Genomic DNA, 23,138 nt, shown 5'->3' with positions numbered 1-23,138 from the left:
CCCCCAAGTGCTGGGACTACAGGCATGCATCATCATGCCTGGCCAGCCATAGGCTTTACAAAAGTATTTTTATTTATTTGACAGGGAAATAGGGAGAGAGAATGGGCATGCCAGGGCCGCCAGCTACTGCAAACGAACACCAGACGCATGGGCCCCCTTGTGTATATGGATAATATGGGTCCTGGGGAATCAAACCGGGGTCCTTTGGCTTTGCAGGCAAATGCAGTTACAGTTACAGTTGTTATAAATATGGTAAATAAGTATTTTAACCCTCAAATGCAACTTTTAGACAACTACTTTGGATACTGAATGCACTCCAGTGAAGATGACAGAGGAAGTGTGAGTGGACAAACTGGCCTTCTTGACTCAGTTATTTCACAGTAGACACAATAAATAAGGGTGCACAATAAATACATGCAATTTTGTCAAGAAAAGCACAGCCATGGGCCTTGGGGCAGTTTAAGGAAAGGGTATCTCAGTGGGCAGACACAAGATCGTGTTTGCTGGCAATACCAGAAGATATTCCTGAGTCTTGAAAAGAAAGGCTACACTTTAAAAGTTGGTATAATTTTGATATAACTGTTTAAAGTTATGGTTAATATAAATTTTGTTTTTTCCATTTTCTAATTTCTTGAAATATTAGTATGCACATATGATATTGCATTGCAGTTCAATTCTAAATAAAATGTTTAGTCAGACCACATGCTTTTTTAAAAGCTATTTGAAATAACACATCTTTATATGTTGATAATGGGGTTCTCCTAGGTGACCTTTTTTCATTAAATTCTTGAATGTTTTTGAATGTATTTTTTGAAATTTATAGCCAGGATAGGTGGTATACACCTGAAATTCCAGTACTCAGAAGGCTGAGGCAGAAGGATTAATGTGAGTGTGAGGGCAGCCTGGCTACATAGCAAGTCCCAAATCATGGGATGGGGAAGAAGGAGAGAAGGAAAGGTCTTACCATGAGAAGGAGGCAGGGCAACTCATTGTTACAAGGTCAAGGCTCCGGGCATTACCTCCCCTCCTCTACTACAGTGTGTGGTTTGCATTTGGATAAAAAGCAGAGAACACAGCCATTTCGTGTTCAGGCAGCATGAAGATGCGTTTGTGTATATGTGCATAGATAGGGCCCGTGTGTGCGTCATGTTACTTCCTTCTGCAGATTTTACTTCATGCTTTGTTAGCCTGAGCTCAGTTAGGATGGTTAAGGTATGATGCAGCCACATGATAGAATATTGTACATCCACTAGCTTATCTGCAATGGGAAGTTAATGTTTTATGAAAATATTGCATAATCAAACATACATGTAAATCTTTAGAAGAGTGTAAAAGTAAAAGTGCTAAAAAAAAAAAAAGGCAAATCCGACGATCCATCAGATTTAACATATAATTTATTCTGCTATGGAAGGTGCAATTAGCACTTGCGGTTCAGGCCTATATACCATAATTATTTCGTGAGTACTGAACTGATGTAATCCCAGTTACCTTTTGGGATGATTTTGGTCACAGTTATGGTGCGCTCCTGCTTGGGTCCGTTTTTGGTGCACTGTGGGTTCAAGTAGGCTGGCTGGGAAATTGGATTGCTGCTCTGGTCACAGGAGCTGGGTGCTGTGAACTCCCTTCCCCAGGTCTCTGGTTCTTGCTGGTGCTTGTGCTGGCAGGAGGGGAGGGGAGGCTGTGGATGGTGGCTCTAGTCCTCCCATGGTCACGTGATCCTCTACCTTGTGATCTGCTACCCCATTGTTTGCTGTGGTCTGATATCGGGAGCCACAGCTGCTCTTTGACCTTGGGAACTAAGGGTGTTCTCTTATCTCTTAATACAAAGGAGATCTCGTGATCTGCAGCTGCTCTCTGACCTTGGGAGCTAGGGTGATCTCTAATCTCCTAATCTCCTGATCCTAAAGCATTGTTTAGTACACAGCCTAGGTGAAGTGGGTGCCTGATAGAGGGATTAACATATGACCCTGGTGATCCTGACCTTAGGCACATAAGCATTATCAAACAAGTTCTGTCTTCTATATATAAGCTATGTCTGCCTGAACACCTAGCATGGTCTCCTTCTTGTGTCTGTTTGCCTTCTCCCATTCAGGTTAACTTCTCCTCGGGTCCTTGTTCAACTCCCCGCTGGCTGCGGCAGTCTTATCTTCACATTTCTTGAGTTTGTGAGGAGCTCCAGTGTGAGTGGAAAATCCCCTCATCTGGTTTTTCCTGTGGATAAAGCCGAGCCTTGCAAGTGTGGTCCCACGGTCGTGCTGCTGCCGAGGACCTGGAGCTGCCATGAACCTGCTGCCGCAGCTGCTGGTGACGCTTCTGCCTGCCTATGTGGGCTTCAGATGCTCTGGATCTCTCCTACTTCTCTGCTGCCATTCGTAATTTCTTATACACCTCACTCTTTAGAAGAGTGTAAATGTAAATCTATGGAAATTTAGACATTTACACAAAAGCTACAGAAATTTGTATTACAAAAAAGTACATTGTTACAGCTTTCAAGGTATACTTGAAAATCTCCATGTAAATGAGTAACACATGTATAGCCTTAACAATAACCAAGCTGAGAAATACAAATTCAGTAACCACGTGGATCATGAATGGGAACCTAGCTCTCCCACCAGACATGAGGGAATTCTTCATTCTGAAAAGAAAGATAATTTCATCTCAAAGGCTATGGGGGAAAATTCATACTGAAACAGTTGTTAGGCAAAAGAAGACTAGGAATATACAAGACACAACAAAGTCAGAGAAAGGACAAGAATTAATACATATGTTTCAATAATGCAAAAATAAACTCTGCAAATCACTATAAAAGTGATGTCGTCAAAATAGGGGAGAGCCTAGTTGGAAAGAATAAGGGGGTAAGTGGTGGGGGTAAATGAGGGCAGCAAAGGGGTTGTGGTGATAGCAAATTATGATCATGGCATAGTGAGTATAATTATGGAAACTGTCAATAAATAATTTTTAAGAAGAAACCAAACTTACTGAAAGTTTGGAATGTGTGATGTGAGTTTTGAGAGACCTTGTGTGGCAATCCTAGTCATGGGAGGCACATTTCAAAACTCAGCGAAGCACATGTGAAAGCACAGTGGAGGGCGAGGGAAGAGACACACCGCTGACTCAGCATGTGCAGCCCGTGAGCAGGTTCATAGGGATGTTGGAAGATTGTAAATTCTGTGGGAGAATGTGTCATGTTGTACATTCCTGTATTGGGTCTTTTGCCTTTGTACAAGGTCAGCTTCCTGATATCCAAGAGGAAAATGAACCACAAGTAGAAGGTCTGTCAGTGAAAGAAAAGACCAAGATACCATCAATACATAAAAAGGAGAACACATTATCTTATTCCACGGAGTGACAAATGAACACTTTCAATGTTTTTATAAATACTTTTCTTTTGAAGTTTTTAAAAACCATCCTTATTTTCCTGTGCTAGTCTTTAGACTCAATTCCTACAGCACAGTAAGAAAGTCATTTATAGTCACTTGGTGTGAGTGAGTGTGTGTGTGTGTGTGTGTGTGTGTGTGTGTGTGTGTGTGTGAGGGAGAGAGAGAGAGAGAGAGAGAGAGAGTTATGCCACCATTAATTAAGTTGTTTTTCTTCCTTTTCTATGAATGGAATTCTTGTCATGGAAAATACCCAAGAGCATCCCACTTTCAGTTTTTACTGTTTAAATGATGTAAGAAACATTGTTTTTTTTTCCTGATTATACAGAGAACACTGTTGGTAATTTCTAAAGCTTGAATGAAAGTGCCTTAACCACTAAGCAATCTCCCCAGCCTGAAGGGCTTGTTTTCTATTAGACCAGTGACTGGTATTAGGTGCCCCAGGGCTGGGTGCAATTCCCTTGCTTGTGTCTTAGTTCAGTAATTATATACCTGTCTAAGAGCCACTCCCCCCCCCCCAACTAATATACTGAAAACCTCACAGGGCCTGGGAAGCAGTTCTTATTCCTCTCATTACCGTTACTGGACACTGGCAGGTAAAGCACTTGCTGTTACTATCAGTGTCCCCAAAGACACTAGCAGACAGGACAGTAGCTAGAATTGAGCGTATGACAATGGATCAGGCACTCAGTGGATATTCTTCATAATTCTGTCATCAATGATGTAAATGATGTAAGAAACATTGTTTTTTTTTTTCTGATTATACAGAGAACACTGTTGGTAATTTCTAAAGCTTGAATGAGATAGTAGTTTTATTCTTGTCCTTTTGTTTCTTTTTTTCGTATTTTATTTGCTAATTTGCAAGAAGGGAAGAGAGAGAGAGAGGTAGGGCACACACAAGTGCCAGCAAACATGGTGCACCGCGACCTCTCCCCCTGCAAATGAACTCCAGATGCATGCATCACTTTGTACATTTGGCTTGATATGTGTACTGGAGAATTGAATCCAAGCCATCAGGCCTTCAAGCAAGCAACTTTAACACTGAGCCATCTTTCCAGCTCAGTTATTCCTCTATTTTGCCATATCAGATAGCAACTGTATTTCTGCCAAATTGATATTTGAAGCTTGTCTCAAACTATTAGTTGTAAGAGTAGACAAAATTATAAGGGAGTATTACTTAAGTGCTACTTAATACCAGTCTCTGTCAGTCTGTTAATGTTCAGTTACAATCATAGCTACTGTGCATGATAGTGTACTTTGAACCATCATCTTTGTGATGACTTCCTTCCTTAGTTCCTCACTGAAATCATCACCTTTTTCTTTAATCCCTTCCCTCTTTCATTCTCTATTTCCTTCACATCTTCCTTTCTTCCATTTTTTTTTTCACATGGACTTATATGTTCTGAGTGCATGACATGTACAATGCAACAGAAGAGGACTTACTTCATTGAGTTTCAATCACTAATATGATTGATATTCACACTACAATACTTGAGGTGTGGTTACAAATTGATTTATCTTACCAATGTATCATCAGTTTCATTGTGTTATATTTTATTCTACTGTACATTTTATTATTTTATATTGCTAACTTAAGTACCTTTTTGCGTTCATATTTGTAAGGAGCTAAAAGTACTGGAAACACCCCTACACCAAGATAGGATTTCCAGACTTAGTAATTCAAATCAGGTAATTTGGAAAACATGAATAAAACTGAGAATTATGTATTTTTTGAGTAGATTGATATAGCTAAGATTCAAGTACACTTCCCATCACATCACATGTAAAATTAGGTTATGTGTAAGCTCTTCTGTGCAGTGTTCCTCCAATGCTATGGATCATCTGATAGATGGTCCACATGTTTTTACTTTGATGGTCACAACAATGACTGCTTTCTTAAAGCAACGGTTTTATAGCAGATCCCACTACTTACAACATTTGATATTGTTTAAATGATTTTTTTTATTTTAATTTATTTACTTGAGAGTGACAGACAGACAGAGAAAGAGGCAGATAGAGATAGAGGAAGGATGGGTGCACCAGGGCAAACTGCAGACATGTGCGCCCCCTTATGCATCTGGCCAACGTGGGTCCTGAGGAATCGAGCCATGAACCGGGGTCCTTAGGCTTCACAGGCAAGAGCTTAACCGCTAAGCCATCTCTCCAGCCCGAACATTTAACATCTTGATGATATTTGCATTGATTGCTCTACTTATCAATATCTGTTTGCTGTATTGTCTGTATCCTTAACATGTCTGTAGTGTTTTATTTCTCAAGAAATACAGTTTCCTAGAATTATTGATTATGCTAGATTCTCTTGTTATTTATTTTCCTTTCTCATAGCTAAGTTAGAATATATCAAAACCCACACAATTTCAGGATTTGGGAGACTTATCTGAATTTACTAAGTAGCCATAATGCCTTTGAACACATGTCCCTTAACATTGGGGCTAGAAGCCTTACTTACCTGTCATCACACAGGTGAACAATCTTATAATAAAATGGGAGAGAATAGTGATATCTCTGAGGAAAAAATGAGACAAGTACACAAGCAGGTCCATGTTAGAATGTAAGAATTGAAATAGAAGAGGTTCCTGGAGGAGCAGGTGTGCTTTGGGTAGTACTAAGCACTGTAGGAAAGATGAATTGAGGTAGGAGGATCACCGTGAGTTCAAGTCCACCCTGAGACTACATGGTGAATTCCAGGTGAACCTGGGCTACATTATATTTCTATGTCAAAAAAGTAAATTAAAATGCAGAATACACGAGTATTCTAAAAATAAGTGGTTTTTGTTTAATTGTAGAAACTAATAACATTTGAGGTTAGTGTTGAACAATATTAAAACAATTTGCAGTACCCGAAGAGTCTCTGTACCGGTGAAGATTGTGCAAATATATGCTTTGGATCAATTTAGAGTACAACAAAGGGAACTATGAATGCTAGCAGAATACAAGTTGGATGAATGGCCCAGAGGCGATGACACGTGAGGGCCATGTCCTTGTCATGTGCAGGATGGGGAGGACTGGCTGAAAACACGGTTCAGAACTGTAATAGTTAACCAGTCTATTCTGAGGCCTTCTTACTGAGAGTCTGTTGAGGTTGTAAAATACTATAGGAAGGAAGACCTGAATTCTGCTTTTCCAGTAATATCTCCTCTTGGATGTCTATATGTGTGGTATTATTAATACAATTATTTTCTTGTGCATATGTCATATGTAGGACAAACAATTGCTTCTAAAATGGGTTTTATTCTCTCTTATAATGGTATGGCCAGTAAAAATATGTACAGTTTTCTTTAATTGACTTGAGTAAATATAGCTTCATAACACAAAAAGATTCAGAGACTCCCTGTTCTGTTTGGGGTAAAGGAAATAGTAGGGTCTTTTATATTTTTGATTTCAATGCTAAAGACCCAAGACTGCCAATTTTTAGCTCACAGCTTATTCACTAAGATACAGGGTATAGAGAGGGAAAAGGATACATTTCAGGCTTGTTCTGTCATTGTGGTCATGTCAACTCAGGTAGCTGCAAGATAGGTGAGGTAGCAATTGGGTTTTCATTTGAGCCTTCTAGAGACACTATTTGTCTGAAAATATTCTTGGTCTTTGTCTATCACTCATTGATATGGAAATATGATTAAATTCATTAAATATTGCATAGGATAAGTTTTGAAGCAGAGAAAGTGGTAATAGCCTATTTAACAGCTTATCTTTAAAAATATTCATTAAGAATGTCATTTAGTATGCAGCCAGCTGATCTTTCACTTGATTTTCAGAAGAACCCAAACTCATCCATGATTTTATGTTTTTTTTAAATTATTTATTTATTTATTTGAGAGCAACAGACACAGAGAGAAAGACAGATAGAGGGAGAGAGAGAGAATGGGCGCGACAGGGCCTCCAGCCACTGCAAACGAACTCTAGATGCGTGCGCCCCCTTGTGCATCTGGCTAACGTGGGACCTGGGGAACCGAGCCTCGAACCGGGGTCTTTGGCTTCACAGGCAAGCACTTAACCGCTAAGCCATCTCTCCAGCCCTGATTTTATGTTTTTATTCTGAAGGCTTTCCAAGTGCCTGCTCCACCTGATCCTGGAACTTTAAAATGGGAGCAATGTGCCAGGCGTGGGGGCACATGCCTTTAATCCCAGCACTAGGGAGGCAGTGGTAGGAAGATTGGTGTTAGTTTGAGGCCATTCTGAGAATACAGAGTGAATTCCAGGTCAGAGTGAGACCCTATCTTGAAAATCACACAAACAAGCAAACAAATAAAAAGTGGAGCAATGTCATGTACATACAAAGGTAAAATTCTCAAATATGAATAGACTTTTCCTTTCCTTAGTATGGATAATTTTAGCCCGTATTCTTAAGTTTGGTAACTGTTATCATTTTACATTGACCACTACTGAGAGACAATCGTGCGTATAATTGAGAGTAGTTGACTTTCTCCTTTGAACAGTCAGTACTGTGAGAACTCAGAGGCTTTATAAAACAAACCAAAGGAAAATACGAAATGATAGGTATACCTGACTGGGCATACATTTCCTACAATAAAGTAAATTTGAAATTTAGTTAAGGATTTGTGGGCTTAAATTTATCTTACTGTAATTTAGAAATCATATTAATAAATAATTTTTAAATTTCCTTCCTTTATATAGTTGGGGGAGCAAGAAAGAGTCTATTTTTTAAAAAGGATTAGCCTACTTTTGCTTAATTTTTTTTATTTTTATTTTTTATTTATTTATTTGAGAGCAACAGACACAGAGAGAAAGACAGATAGAGGGAGAGAGACAGAATGGGCGCGCCAGGGCTTCCAGCCTCTGCAAACGAACTCCAGACGCGTGCGCCCCCTTGTGCATCTGGCTAACGCAGGACCTGGGGAACCGAGCCTCGAACCGAGATCCTTAGGCTTCACAGGCAAGCGCTTAACCGCTAAGCCATCTCTCCAGCCCTCCCTCTCATTTTTTATTTGGTAATTTTTTGTTTTGTTTTGTATTTTTGAGGTGGAGTTTCACTCTACTCCAGGCTGACCTGGCATTCACTATGTAGTCTCAGGGTGGCCTTGAAGTCATGGCAATCCTTCTACCTCTGCCTCTCAAGTGCTGGGATTAGAGGTGTGCGCCACCATGCCTGGCTTTATTTGGTAACATTTTTATTGAATACATAATTCTTTAACATTTGTTGTAATATGTGGCCTCCCCCATCACCTTTTTCCTGGGGGGCCCTCCTCACTAGGTTTCTGGGTGTTCACTGTGGGGTGATGTGGGCCTGTCTCTGGGGGTATTATGTTTCAGGGTATTTATACCTGCTTTTTGGCTGTTACAACCTACCCATCTCTTCTTCCTCAACAGTTGCTGTGCCTCAGCAGGTGGTCAGTTAGCGCTGACTGCTTTGTAATCTGTGTGTGTCTGCGCTGATGTGCTTCAGTTCACCACAACGTTGCTATTTTCCTAGGTGTAGAAGGCTGCCTAGTATTTTCTTCTGAATCCTAGCAGATGTGGTAGAGGTGGCCCATCTCGTTGTGGGTATTCAGCAGTCTTTCCTTGTTTTCATGGGTCATGGTTCTCTCCAAAATTCCCTGCTACTTATAAAATATTAGATTCTCCCAGCAAAGGTGAGAGCAGTTTTGATTAAAGGAGATATGCCCAGGAGCTTGAGAGACACTTTAACAAGGGAATCCACTCATCTTGTACAGGGAATGCTGGGGCATCTCTCTCAATATTGTGGTTTTCCTGACCATCTGGAGATGGCTTGGTTTTCTGTACCAGATATGAATTCTCTTCCACTGAGCAGGCCCCATGTCCAATTGGAAGGCAGTTGCTCACCCAAAAAGGCTGTTTGCCACTACTGCACAAGTGTGTATTCTTGTCTTTGAATGGAACACATAGTTCATGCAGCACTAGTTTTCTACTAACGCTTAATTATCCACCTGGTGGACAGGGCATGGTAGTATGTGCCTGTCATCCTAGCAGATTTGGGGCCAGCCTGGTCTACATAGTGAGTTCCAGGCCAGTCAAGGCTTGTCCCTAAAGCATAAAATAAAATAACAATTCGCCAGGTGATACTTACATCTAAGCAAATGATAGAATTTAGTCATTTTACCATTTACAAACTTCAAGAAAATGCTGGGCGATGTCTCCACCCCAATGTATTAAAAAAAGAGCACACAATAAAAATCCCATCCAATTTAAGAGACAAGTGTTAACATAAATGGATCAAGTCTCAACAGTACAGTATGCCTTCACACGTGAAAATGAGAAGAAACAACTTATAGGAGGAAACTTCAGTCCTATCTTAACACTTCACAGGAGCAAGATGTTAGATGGCTCCCTTTGTACGATGATTTGAGAAGTTGTAATAAGATCTTAGCTGCTACCTAGGAAGCCTGCTCAAGAATCTCTCCATGTTAACCAGGCAGTCGGTAAAGTGTGACTCTAGAGACAGAGTGAAATTGCATCAGGTAAAGACCCAGCCACCAGCAGTTGGCACAGATCATTCCTCAATTCCTAGTGACTCTACGTTAGAAGTCCCTGTGCTCAAAGACCTTGGCTGTGAAAGCAGATACCATGACACCGTATCAGGCTACAGGGGCAAAACCCAGTCTACTACTGACACCAGACTACGCTTTACAGAAGCAGTGGACTGACTTTAAAGCTAACTAAAGAGCATTTCAAATTCCTTAAAGTGAACAAAGCTTAAAAAATTACGCTAGGTCAATATTAACCTTCTTATGTCACTAAGTAAATTTTGAATGGGCTACCACCAGTGGTAAACAGAATACTAGGTACTTGCTATGGAAAATAATAAATCAGGCTCCCCCCACCGACAGTACAATGTTTGCGTGTAAAGTGCTTGTTTTATTTACAAACTAGGTAGGTAAACGTTGAAGCCTGATTTGAGACTGTAAGGCTAGCATTTCAACTGCCCGTGGAAGTGACCATTCAGGGTAAAGCCCAGCCTTCCAGTGAATGCCAGGATGAAGTCTGGGGCAGCCAGAAGGCTTGCAAAAGACAGCAAGGATACAGTCTTCTCCAAGAATCCGAGTAGCTTTTGTTTTAAATATGCCTTTTCTTTCCAAGTGACACCTCCAGCATTAGTGAACAGGATTGGTTGAGGTAGCTACACGGTTTTACAGATGCCGTTAATCAACTTTAATGACAATGCATAGTGTAGTTGGATTAACTGATTGTTCATAACAAGGGGAGATGTCAGGAAAAAATACAGAGCCCATCTCCAGTCAGTTCACTTAGAAATCAGCATCCAAGGTATAAGACTTCTTTGTTGGGCTTGACATCACTCCTGACCTCTCATACTCACCTGCTCTCTTCTCAAAGAAGGTAGTCTTGCTTTTCAAAGTCAAATCGGTTTTCTACTCTGAAAATTATTAAACCCAGCTCCAATATAAGCCCGTCCACCGCGTTTTCAATGTACTGCTTCATTAACGTGCAATTCACCCCTGTGAGCTTCACAGGCAGGCTTCTGTGAGGAAGTCCTGTTCCCTCCTGACAGCATTAATAATTATTTCCTTAACTCGGTGCTCTGATGGTCTGTGTACCAGGTGCTCGAACCCCAGATGGGCAAAATCACAGTGTTGACCTTCATCTCCTCGAATAAGCTCCTTGGAAAAAGTGAGGGCAGCAACAGTCCCTGTTACTTGAGCCCACAAAAGATTCCTTCCACAGTAGTAAGAGCTGTAACACGTTCTGCAGAAGTAGCGCTTTTGTCCCCAATCCAATGGAAGGTCCTCGGACTTCTTCAAACAGGCATTGAAAAAGAATTCCATTTCTTTGGAATCTTTAATATAAGTGTCAACAAGGAGCCTGTATATCTCAGAATGTATGTTTCCATAGCAATTTGGAACCCAGAGAAAGAGCGGGCTTCTGTAATTTGAACTCCTTGGCTAAATCGGTCTACCAAGTTTCCTTTTACATGCTGTCATTGGCCGCAAAGAAAGCCAGAAGATGAGATATAAAATATCTCTCCTCAGGCGCTTCCACTGCTGAAGATCCTTGGAAAGATGCACCGGATCAGTGGTCCAGAGGTAGGCCTCAGCTTTCTTGCACATCTTCCTGAAAACCTGGCACTGGAAACCCTGGAGGGGAGGAGAGCGGAGGGATGCAGGGGACCAGGGCGGGAGGGCGGGACCAGATCTTCCCATTGGACGAGCCTGGCCCCGCCCCCCGGCACTGTCCCGCGTTCGCGCGTGGGTGGGGATTTCCGGGAAGCTCCAGAAGCCGCGACCCTCCGCTGCGAGGTCTCAGGCTCACGGGGCAGGATAGCCAGGCCATCTCCGCGTACACGACTCCGGACCCGTCCACCGAGGGGAGGAAGCCCGAGGAACGCTGCGGGCGGCGTCGCTGTCCCCGGTACGCGGGAGAGCAGTGTTCGCGACCTCCGCGACAGTGACCTCTGGAGACCGAGCCCCGCAGCGCCCTGTGGCTTGGCCGGTGACCTGGTCTCCTCAGGGTTCCGGGTTCATGGATAACATGAATCTTGTAACCACACTTCCCCAGCATCTTCTTTGGGCGCCAGGTTTGCCTTGGGGTCCGACACCCCGCTAACCCCTCAGACCATTGACGAAAGCCAAGCCTACAAGTTGGGGCTCTCTGGAGGCAGGCCTATCATTTCTTTCATACCTTTGATAGTTTGCAGTGTATGCTTCCACAGGTTAGCCTCATTCTATTGTCAACAGTTTTAAAGGTTTTGATGCTATTGTAAATCATATAGTATTCCTGATTTCATATTCAGACATAAGTATTGTTTTTGCATGTTCATAAGGTATCCTAAAAACTTTATTATTTCAATATTTCTGCCATTCCTGTGTAATGAACACACTGAATTGTGGTTAATTTTAAATGTCACTAACACTGATCATTTTGCAGAGCCTAGGATCATGAATTTCTAAGAATATACATATCAAATTACAATGAACTAATAACAAATTAGAGTAACTACAACAAAGCCATAAATAACAAATGTCAGGGAAAATGGAGGCTATGAATCCTCATCAATACCAGTTAAAACTTTAAAACACTGAGCCATCTTATAATGATTTAGAGATTCCTATGCCTGTTACTCATAGACTCACAGTGGGTCCAAAAGTTTATGTCAGTATGCTAAGTGGTAGACAACACTGGGGGCCCCAGAGCATCAAGAGGACACTCATAAACATTCCCTTGGAGAGCACATGGTCCTGAGCTCTCCTGATATAGGCAGTTGGCCTCAAGCCTAGTTTGCAAGAGAAGCCAGCTCATCAAGCTAGCAGTAGCCCAGGAAGCATTCACTTGGAGACCTGAAAGCCCTGAGCCTCACTGTGCAGGAGGGCTGCTCCCTCTATCCATCCCCCACCCCAAGGTGCAGAGGAACTCCGCATCTCGAGCTACCACAGTGGGCTCCAGCACTGGGCATGACTCTGCATCCTTCCAGCCCACGTTTAGTCTGACCAATGGAACGCCCAGATCTGACATCTGTATGAAAAAGGGTTTTTCTTTTCTTTTTCTGTTTTCCTCTCCTAAATAGGAGGGTCTCAGTATACCTCGGGCTATCCTGGAACTTAGTCTGCAGTCAAGGTGAGTTTTGAGCTTAGCCAACCACCTACTCCTGCCTCCAGAATGCTGCGTTAGTAGCAATGTGTCATGTATCACCACGTCCAGTCAAGTCCATCATAGAACTTGCTCGCTCCTCAAACCCAAAAAGAGAATCAAACTGGCTGACATGGGGTGCCACTATTACAAACTGAAACCTAAGTTGAGAATGAAAGGATATATATATAATCTGGTACCCCAGCCTTTTTCCTTTTCTGTAGATAAGAAGACCTTTATTGTATTTTAAATTTGCTTTGTAGAAAATTCTTCTCATACTACTTCTCCTCTACCCCTTTCCTCTGAGGCCTTCCTCTGTAGGGTTATTGGTATTTGAGGGAGAAACCCCCTGATTCTGGGAGTTATGTGGGCAAGAAACTTAGAAACTGTATGGCTAATACATTTAGATAAAAAACAATTTATTTATTTATTTGAGAAAGAAAAAGAGTAAGACAGAGAGAGGAAGAGATAGATATAGAGAGAGAATGGGTGCCCCTGGGCCACTAGCCACTGCAAACAAACTCCAGATACAGGTGTCATCTTGTGCTTCTGGTGTAGGTGGGTATTAGGGAATGGAAAATGGGTCCTTAGGCTATACAGGCACGTGCCTTAATTGCTAAGCCATCTCTCCATCCCTATAGGGCTACCTTTAAATGGATACAGTTGATTGAGAATGAGTGAGGAGGTTCTGACACTCCAGGACTGTAGGAGATCCACCAAAATGTTGGGTTCACCTAGGGCAGTTAACCACTGCTTGTGAGATAAACCCACCCTACTTTTTCTTCTATCTTCAACAACAAAGATTATATTATGAATTATTCATTTTATTTAGGGAAAAATCTTGAGGTACATTTAAGAGAATTTACAATCCTTGAGAAGTCTGGGCAGAGGTTTGGCAGTGCATTAATAATCATAATTACACCTGATTATGGCTTCTTCCCAAGGATCAATGATTGTGCCAGAAATATCAGTAGAGAAAGAGGCAGGGGTCAAGGGAGTCATCACTTCCTCAATATTGGTGCCTCATGCTGAAGATGGCAGGTCCAATTCATGAGCTTGAAATCCCATTGATGCTCAAAGCCCACAAAAGCTCTTACTATCTCTCTCACTTTCAGTCCTTTATAGACATATCTGTCAGATCATTGAAGTTATATTATGCTTTCCTAGAATACAGGCTTTTACTAGAGAATAAGATGAAATGGGTAAACTGAGTCTTAAAATATTTATTCGGTTTCAAACTCCTTAGAGAACATAGGCATGCATTAGAGAGATTGCTTAGTGGTTAAGGCACTTGACAGGGATGCCTAAAGACCCATGTTCAACTCTGCTGATCCCACGTATACCAAATAACCAATAGGGAGGCAAGTGCAATCTCCCACATGGCCACTAGGTGGCAAAAGCGTCTAGAGATCAATGGTAGTGGATGAGGCCCTGTGTGGCAATTATGTCTTTACCTCTCTTCCTCTCTAAAACAATATGGAGAGAAAAAAAAAAAAAAAACTTAAAAGGAAAATAGGCTTCAGGGGTTATATCAAATAGTAAGGGGTTACATTAAATTGTTACAGAATGTGGACGCAGTCCGATTGATTCATCCCGGCCTGGCGGTGGGCGTGGGTGGTGGTGGGAGGGGGATTGTGGGGGAATGAGGGATGGTGTCCTCAAGAGAATTGACCCAGAATCCCCGGAAGAAGATCTGGTTGCCCTACAGCAACAGCCGGCCGGCTCTGCACGCCTGCCAACCAACATGGTGTTTGCATGACCAACTGCCCGACACTCATCTCCATGGTGGGCCTGCCTGCCAGGGTCAAGACCTACATTTATGAGATGCTGACCCACTACCTGAACTGGATTGGTGTGCACACTCGGGAATTCAACTTTGGCCAGTATCACCGGGACATGGTCAAGACGTATAAATCTTTTGAGTTTTTCCTCCCAGACGATGAAGAGAGCCTGAAAATCCAGAAGCAGTGTGCTCCAGCAGCTCTCTGTGACATGCGGGGTTTTCTCAGTGAGGATGGGGGACATGTGTCGGTTTTTGATGCAACTAATACCACCAGAGAACGGAGAGCAACCATCTTTAATTTTGGGGAGCAGAATGGCTACAAGACCTTCTTCATTGAGTCTATCTGTATGGATCCTGAGGTCATAGCTGCCAACATCGTGTAAGTGAACCTGGGCAGCCCTGATTATGTTAGCCACAGAGGATTACATGAGGCTCATCGAGTGCTATGAGAACTCCTATGAGCCACTGGATGAGGACCTGGACAGGGATCTATCCTACATCAAGATCATGGACGCAGGGCAGAGCTACATGGTGAACCGTGTAGCTGACCACATCCAGAGCCGAATCGTATATTACCTCATGAACATCCATGTGACTCCCCGCTCCATCTACCTGTGCCGGCATGGGGAGAGCGAGCTCAACCTCAAGGGCCAGATTGGCTGGGACCCAGGACTATCTCCCTGGGGCAGGGAGTTTGCCAAGAGTCTGACTCAGTTCATCAGCCACCAGAACATCAAGGATCTGAAGGTCTGGACCAGCCAGATGAAAAGAACCATCCAGACCACAAAGCATTGGGTGTGCCCTATGAGCATTGGAAGGTCCTCAACGAGATAGATGCGGGTGTCTGTGAGGAAATGACATACGAGGATATTCAGGCCATTTATCCACTGGAGTTCGCCCTGCAGGACCAGGACAAGTACCGTTACCGGTATCCGAAGGGTGAGTCCTATGAGGACCTGGTCCAGCGACTGGAGCCTGTCATCTTGGAATTGGAGAGACAGGAGAACGTGCTGGTCATCTGCCACCAGGCTGTGATGCGAGGCCGCCTGGCACACTTCAAAGACAAGGCAGCAGAACAGCTGGCCTACCTCAAGTGTCCCCTACACACGGTCCTGAAGCTGACCCTTGTGGCTTACGGTTGTAAAGTGAAGTCCATATTCTTGACAGTGGCAGCTGTGAATACACACTGAGACAGGCCGCAGAATGTAGACATCTCCAGGCCTCCAGAGGAAGCCCTTGTCACAGTCTCTGCTCACCAGTGACCACATGCCATCCACTGAGGCCCCTGTGCAGGAGTTGGTTGAGTCTCCACACGAGGTCATTCCAGGTTCCTCTCGTGTTTACATTAGGGGCATTGTCACCATGCAGGAGCACCGTCGAAGCTGTGCCTGGCTGGCAGGGCCCAGAGCCCTCAGCCTAGCCCAGGGTCTTCTTGTTGACAGCCAGCGACAGGGTTGGATGTGGCTGCTGATATGCTCAGAATCCCCAGGCTATTTGCTGTGCAGCTGGTTGAGTTCCTCCTTTGCCCCACTTTCTGGCCCCTTTGTTGTGGCTTTGTGAAGTGTGCAGCCCTAAATGTGAAAGGGAACATCTCACGGACAAGTCCTCACTGTGGCTCAGCTGCCTGGGTGCACAAGGCAACCCCTGGCCGGGCTCTTCCTGTCCTCTTCATAGCCAGGTCTTCCTGGGGTGCTGAGTATCTCCTATTCAAGACGAGGCCAACTCTCCCCATCCCTCCCTTCCAGGAATGGAAGCGCTGCAGCCGCTGGCCAGGCCCATTGGGCAGTCGCCCATATTCGGCATTCCTCGAACAGCATGCTTGTTTTGGCACATGGTGACACTGAAGGGAAAGGGAACATTGGAGGTGCCCTTTCCTGACTTCTACCAAGGCCTATGCCGAAATATGCCCAGCTGTTCTCAAGAACTGAACTGGGTGACCATGGAAAGATGGGCCAGCTGTCCTGGATACCTTCACTGTGCACACACCAAAGTGCTCAAGGAGCCTGGGCTCTCCTTCCCTGGTCATTGTCACCTCTGTCCACACAGGACTATGCACCACTGGCAAGGATGTTCTTTGCTGTGAGTGGCTCAGAGCTACCCTTAGTCTTGTTAGCTCCTCCCTGGTGTTTGTTACCGTCCACATGTTGCACTGAGGAAGGAGGAAAACAGGCCTTGGAGGCAGCCACTAGCCCAAGGAGAAGTCCTCAGCCCGTCACAACTTTGTCTCATGTCATGGGAGTCTGATAAAAACAACCTTGTGGAGCCTCTAAGTTCTTGTAGGTTTATGAAGCCGATTATGGCTCAGTTTCTCAGCTAGCCAACAGACTGACATGCAGGGCTGGAACCCATACCAGTGGCTGGTGCTCCACTGCCCACAAACGGGACCTTGGTAAGCCAGATCCCTACATCCAAGAGCCTTTCCAAGTCTGGGCCTTTTCAGCCTTGCCACTCCCATTGTCTATCTGTAGCCTGCACAGTCCACCAGGCCCTAAGAGAAGTCAGTGTCCCTGGTCCTGACAAGTGGCCTCCATCTCCCTCCCTCCTTCCCTTCTTCCCTTTTCTCTCTCTCTCTCTCTCTCTCTCTCTCGTCAAAGCTGTAGACAAACAGGAATAAATGTCTGGAATGAGCCTGACCCTCTTTGGCTCGATTCCTGTCAGAGCCCTAAGCCCCATCTTGGGTCCAGAAGACCATACTGTTGCCTTTGGGACATGGGGAGTGTAACCTTTGCTTTTGTGTCTCTCCAAGTTTGGGTGACTTTTGTCATCTGGACATACTTGTTAGCCATAGAGAATCCCTTTGGTCGGCAGCTGTGAATCTACCTGATATCACCTGCAAAAAGACCACCGAGGCCTTTCATCTCTGCACGGAGGAGGAGGCAGGAGCCATGTTACAAGAGGGACTGCATGGGGCAGAGGTGTGTCTGGGAGTTAGGGCATGCGTGGGAACAGCCCCTCCCTCAGCTGCCTTGGAGTGGCTGCAAGGTGCCTGGGCCGCAGGCATCATCCTGCTCTCCCTAGAATGGATGGCGTTGGATTTCAACCATGCATTGCACTGTGTCCAGCATTCTTTGCAATAAATACTTTTTAAAACATGAAAAAAAAAATTGTTACAGAATGTTGTGGAATCCCAGTCGATGGAGTTTAGCTAGCAGGTGATGTGGGAGGGAAAGGGACAGCATGTATTGCGAATCTAAGAGTGGCTTGTTTAATTTGAGGAAGCACCTTTCCATGTAACCCAAGCTAGCCGGGATTTCATGATCCTTCTAGGGTCACAATTTGAAATTTTAGAGGTGTACAGGAGATTCCTGGGACCCTCAAGTTTCACATTACTTTAAATGAGTTTCACTCAAAGACTGCTTTCCGCAGGCCCTAAACAGAGTTTGACTAGAACCCTTGTCCAAGTCTTGTCTATGTTTGACATCTCATGGGAATTCTAGTCAACCATCATTGGAGAGGATAGGCTGGAGGATGTGGCTCAGTAGTCACTGGTCCTGAGGCATGCTGGCACCTGCCCACTTTGTCACAATGGATTCATGACGTTTCTAGGCAACCAGATGCTGCTGCTGCCTCTTGTCTGAGTGTTCCACAGATGGTAAGGCAGAGCATCTTTCAGTGGCGTGTTCTGATGGTGCTTGAGACTAGCATAGCTTAGTATGAGCACTAATACTGGGGACTTGGGTTACTAATATTCTTATTGGAAGGGCTGTGGGGGGGACTATAGACAGACAGTGTGGTGGGGAGGGAGGGTGAATACAAGCTGAACTGGGATAAAGGAGGGGGATAGAGTCTTGCAGGAAAGAAGCGGCCAGCAAGGCCATAAACTCTGCCATGAAGCGATTCCTGTCCTTTGGGTACTGGGCTTCCAAACCAGAGCAGGCTGGATTCCTGCCAGGGTTCAAGTCTTTGGGAAAGATACCCAAAGATGCTTGCCTGGTGGATGTTGACAAGATACGCAATCTCATCATGCTTAGGATGTACCACGTTTCCCAAAGGACAAGAAAAAAAAGTAAGAGAGACCACAGGTGTGACAGCCGGGAAGGGCGATTGGCAGCAGGGCCTAAGGCGGAGAAGTGCCACCCTTCTGGGCTTGGCCCATGGGAGAGGAGAGAAGGGAGCCCCAAGAGCTGCTGTCATGGAGGATGCTGGGTCTTATTCCCACCACAGGCTCCTCAGCATCTTGTCCTGTACACCGTGGATGAGCCTAGGTACCAGAGCTTCATTTAGGAGAGCAAAACCCAACTCTTAGCTGGTTCCCAAATCCCCTATTAGTACCTCCCCCCTTAGTAGCAGTCTATTGGCAACTAAATAGTGAGTTGTCTACCAAAATAGAGAATGTATATATCGAGTATATAATGGGGCTTCTGTACTTATTTTTTGCACTCTGACATTCCTTTAGCTGAATGTTTCTTGTATATCAAAGGAAGGATTACCTTGTTTGGAGTGGGTTTTTTGGAGCCGTTTTGTTATTCAAACGCTTTAAAGAACCTATAGTTCTTTAGAGAAATAAAACGTACTGAAATGCTGCTAGTGAGTTGACTAAAACTGCCACAGACATGGTGATTATTGTGGAAGGTTACTTGGATGCTGTTTTTATGTTGTGTATTAACAGAAAAGTTTAAATCATGCCAATTACAGATGAAAACATCCAAAATTATAAGTGTCATTTCCATGAGAGAGGGGGTGAAGTGTGTGATCAACAGCAGTTTAGCCAAGCATGGAGGTGCTGCCCACAAGCATACCTAGTGGGATGTTGGGCTGGAAATATAGCAAAATTAAGGTCACCACAGCTTTTTGAGATTAATGTTGAAAAACCCACCTTAGACTCAATGTAATACATAACCTTTACATCATATCTCAAAATCGAGTATCATTTATTATTGTACTTAAATGTTTGTTAATAGCAGTAAGAGCACTGATTATAATATCTGATGAAGATTGAGCTGGTATGTGTTTTAAACAGCTCTCAGGATGTCTATCTATTCCTACTGAAGCATCACAATGGTTTTCTGTAATGTCACTAGGATTTTCAACCCCCATTTCATGGATGAGAGGACTGAGTTATCAAGTACACAAGACCTGCATAATAGGAGGAAGAGATGACATCAAAATAATGAAGAGACCAATTCAGAGAATACATGATGGAGAGTGGAGTTGGGAAAAGGAAATAGAGGGGGTAGGAAATTATGGTTTGTCTATAATTATACAGTTTATCAGTGGAGCGCTATGTTAAGGTATGGAGAGTTGGCTTAGTAATTAAGGTGCTTGCCTGTAAAGCCTATGACCCATCTCCAACTCTTCAGATCCAATCTTAGCAAGACACACGGAGGAGAGGCAAGCGCAAGGTCACACATGCCTACTAGTTGGCACAAGCCTCTGGAGTTTGATTACAGTGGCTGAGGTCCTGGCATGCCATTTTTCTCACTCTCTCTCGCTCTTCCTAATGTAAAATAAAAAAGTATATTCAAAAAGCGAAATTCTGCTTGGCATTGTGGCACACTCCTTTAATCCCAGCACTTGGAAGGCAGAGCTAGGAGGATCATGATGATCAAGATTTCAAAAGAATGATTGTAAATATGTTCAAAGAGGTCAAAGAACAAATCAAATAATCAAAGAGGAAATCAAAAGAATCAAAGAGGAAATCAAAGAAGATGCAAGACACCAATTTAATGAAATAAAGGAGGCGATACAAGACATAAATAAGGAAAAAGAAATAATAAAGAAAAACCAGTCAGAATTACTAGCAATGAAGAACACAGTTAATGAAATTAAAACATTCTGTAGAAAATGCATATACTATGCTTATCAAATGGCCCAGTAAGCTCTTCTCTTCATGTTCATACCCTTATATTAATGCTACTGTCACTTGTGGTAGAGAATCTTCTCTTTTCAGATGTCAGTGACTTTGGGATGACTCTGAAAGCATCATTGTGCTGGAAAGATTGGCGAGTGTGTTCAGTATTGCAATATCTCTATCACACCTTCCAGGGCTCACGATTTATTGTGGAAGAGGTGGCAGAAAGAATGTAAAAGACAATGAAGGGTAGAACTACTTACAACATGCTCCCCACCAGAAACAAATGGCTTGGATATCCATGACCTCACAGTGCCTGACACTACCAACACAAGACCATCAAAGTTAGGCGGAGAAGATCGGGACATCAATATAAATGAGAGACTGATTGAGATGGGGTGTATGGAGTTTCAAAGTGGAAAGTGGGGGGAGGGAGGGTATTTACATGGGATAATCTTATAATGATGGAAGTTGTTAACTTAAAAATTGAAAAAGAAAAAGAATGGCTAGGACTTCCAGTTAAGATGGTGGCTTAGGAACCAAACCAAAGCAGCCTAGTGGAGGAAAAGGCAAAGAATACCCAGCAAAATACACACTTTTACTAAAAAGTGAGGTGTATAAGAAATTTAAAAAGCAGCAGACATGTTAGGTGTCAGGGTCGAAGGCTGATGAGCAGCTCTGTCCCCTGTCCGTGGTCTTCACTGCAAGGAGACCAGGTGAGCTTCCCACTGTGGAACGTGAACGGCTGGCAGTGTTGTTTCCTTCGGCATCTGGAGCTTTCCAAAGAAGAAAGCGTCCACTCTTCTGTTTGGAGGACGGAAGACCCCTGGCCCAAGACCTCTATGTTTATATATATACACACATACATATATATACACACAAACACACACACATATATATATATATGCATACATACATACATATGTGTCTGAAACAAACTATATATATATATATACATATATATATATATACACACATACACATATACATATACATATATATATATATACATACATACATATATATGTTTTATTCGCTTGTTTTTTTCAAGATAGAGTCTTGCTATAGCTCAGGCTTACCTAGAATTCACTATGTAGTCTCAGGGTGGCCTGAAAGTCACTGTGATCCTTCCTACCTCTCCCTCACGAGTGCTGGAATTAAAAGTAGGCCACCACTCCTGGCATAAAAGTATTTTTTTAAAGGCTGGAGAGATTTCTTAGTGGTTAGAGCACTTGTCTGCAAAGCCAAAGGACCCTGGTTCAATTCCCCAGGACCCACGTGAGCCAGATGCACAAGGTGGTGCATGTGTCTGGAGTTCGTTTGCAGTGGCTGGAGGCCCTGGCGTGCCCATTCTCCCTCTGCACTCTCTCCTTCATCTGCCTCTTTCTCGCTCTCAAATAAATAAAATATGCTTTTTTTTTTTTTAAAGCCATCCCTGGCTTTTTTTTTTTTATTTGAGAGCAAGAGACACAGAAAGACAGATAGAGGGAGAGAGAGAGAATGGGCGCGCCAGGGCTTCCAGCCTCTGCAAACGAACTCCAGACGCGTGCGCCCCCTTGTGCATCTGGCTAACGTGGGACCTGGGGAACTGAGCCTTGAACCGGGGTCCTTAGGCTTCACAGGCAAGCGCTTAACCGCTAAGCCATCTCTCCAGCCCTAAAATATGCTTTTTTAATTGAAAAAAAAAATCAGCAGAGAAGTAGGAGAGATGCAGGGCATCTAGAGCCCACATAGGCAGACCTAAGAGGCTCTGGAAGCAGTGGCCCCAGCAGCGGCAGCCCCGACTCCAGCTCCGGTACTGGCATCACCAGCTCTGGCATTGGCCTCACCGGCTCCAGCAGCAGCAGCGGCAGATCCAGCAGTGGCAGTGCCAGGTCTGTGGGGCCACAGTTGCCAAGCTTGGCTTGCCCCACAAGAAAAGCCAGTGCCCAGCTCCAGAAAACAGAACAGCAGTCCAGCGATCCAGCCAGCCTACTTGAACCCACAGGGAACCAAAGAGGGACGCATAACTGAGACCAAATTCATCCAAAAAGGTAACTAGGATTGCACCAGGGAAGGATCTCACTTGGTCACAAGCTGACTTGGAACCCTCAGCAGATCAGAAATCTTAACCTCTTTGTTGATAGATGATCTGATTGTTATAATGTCTACTCTTGCATAAATACTCGGTGCTGTCTTTCATTGAATGTGTACATTGTTTACATATATTTTAGAATCTATCTGTATTTTGTTCCACTCAGCCTACTTGAATACTCCCATAGCAAGCAAACCCAACCCCTAGGAACACCTTTGTAGATACTCTGAGAGTCTTAAGAGCCACACCTAACACCTTAAGCTCCTACCCTGAAGATATATAATATCAGATCAATTAATACAACTATGAATACCCAGCTAGCTAGTAAACACAAGCATTAACATAATCAAAGATGCAAAAATATATAGATTATAACACAAGAAACATTAAAAATCAAGACAATATAAATCCACCAAAAAGTATTAATGCATCATAAATGACCTCCACTGAGAATGAGTTACAGGAAATCCCTGAGAAAGATTTCAAAAGAATGATTGTAAAGATGTTCAAAGAAGTCAAAGAACAAATCAAAGG

General features: G+C 43.5%; 2 pseudogenes; one reads left to right on the top strand and one right to left on the bottom strand.

The window, feature by feature from the left end:
- Window positions 1-10,621: 10,621 nt before the first annotated feature.
- LOC123462255 lies at window positions 10,622-11,440 on the bottom strand (annotated as a pseudogene).
- Window positions 11,441-14,605: 3,165 nt separating this feature from the next.
- Window positions 14,606-15,929, top strand: LOC123462252 (annotated as a pseudogene).
- Window positions 15,930-23,138: the final 7,209 nt, after the last annotated feature.

Source organism: Jaculus jaculus, chromosome 7 (assembly GCF_020740685.1).
Source record: "Jaculus jaculus isolate mJacJac1 chromosome 7, mJacJac1.mat.Y.cur, whole genome shotgun sequence".
NCBI classification, from domain to species: domain Eukaryota; kingdom Metazoa; phylum Chordata; class Mammalia; order Rodentia; family Dipodidae; genus Jaculus; species Jaculus jaculus.
The sequence above is the reverse complement of the archived record's forward strand: the minus strand, read 5'-3'. Positions and strand labels throughout refer to the sequence as shown.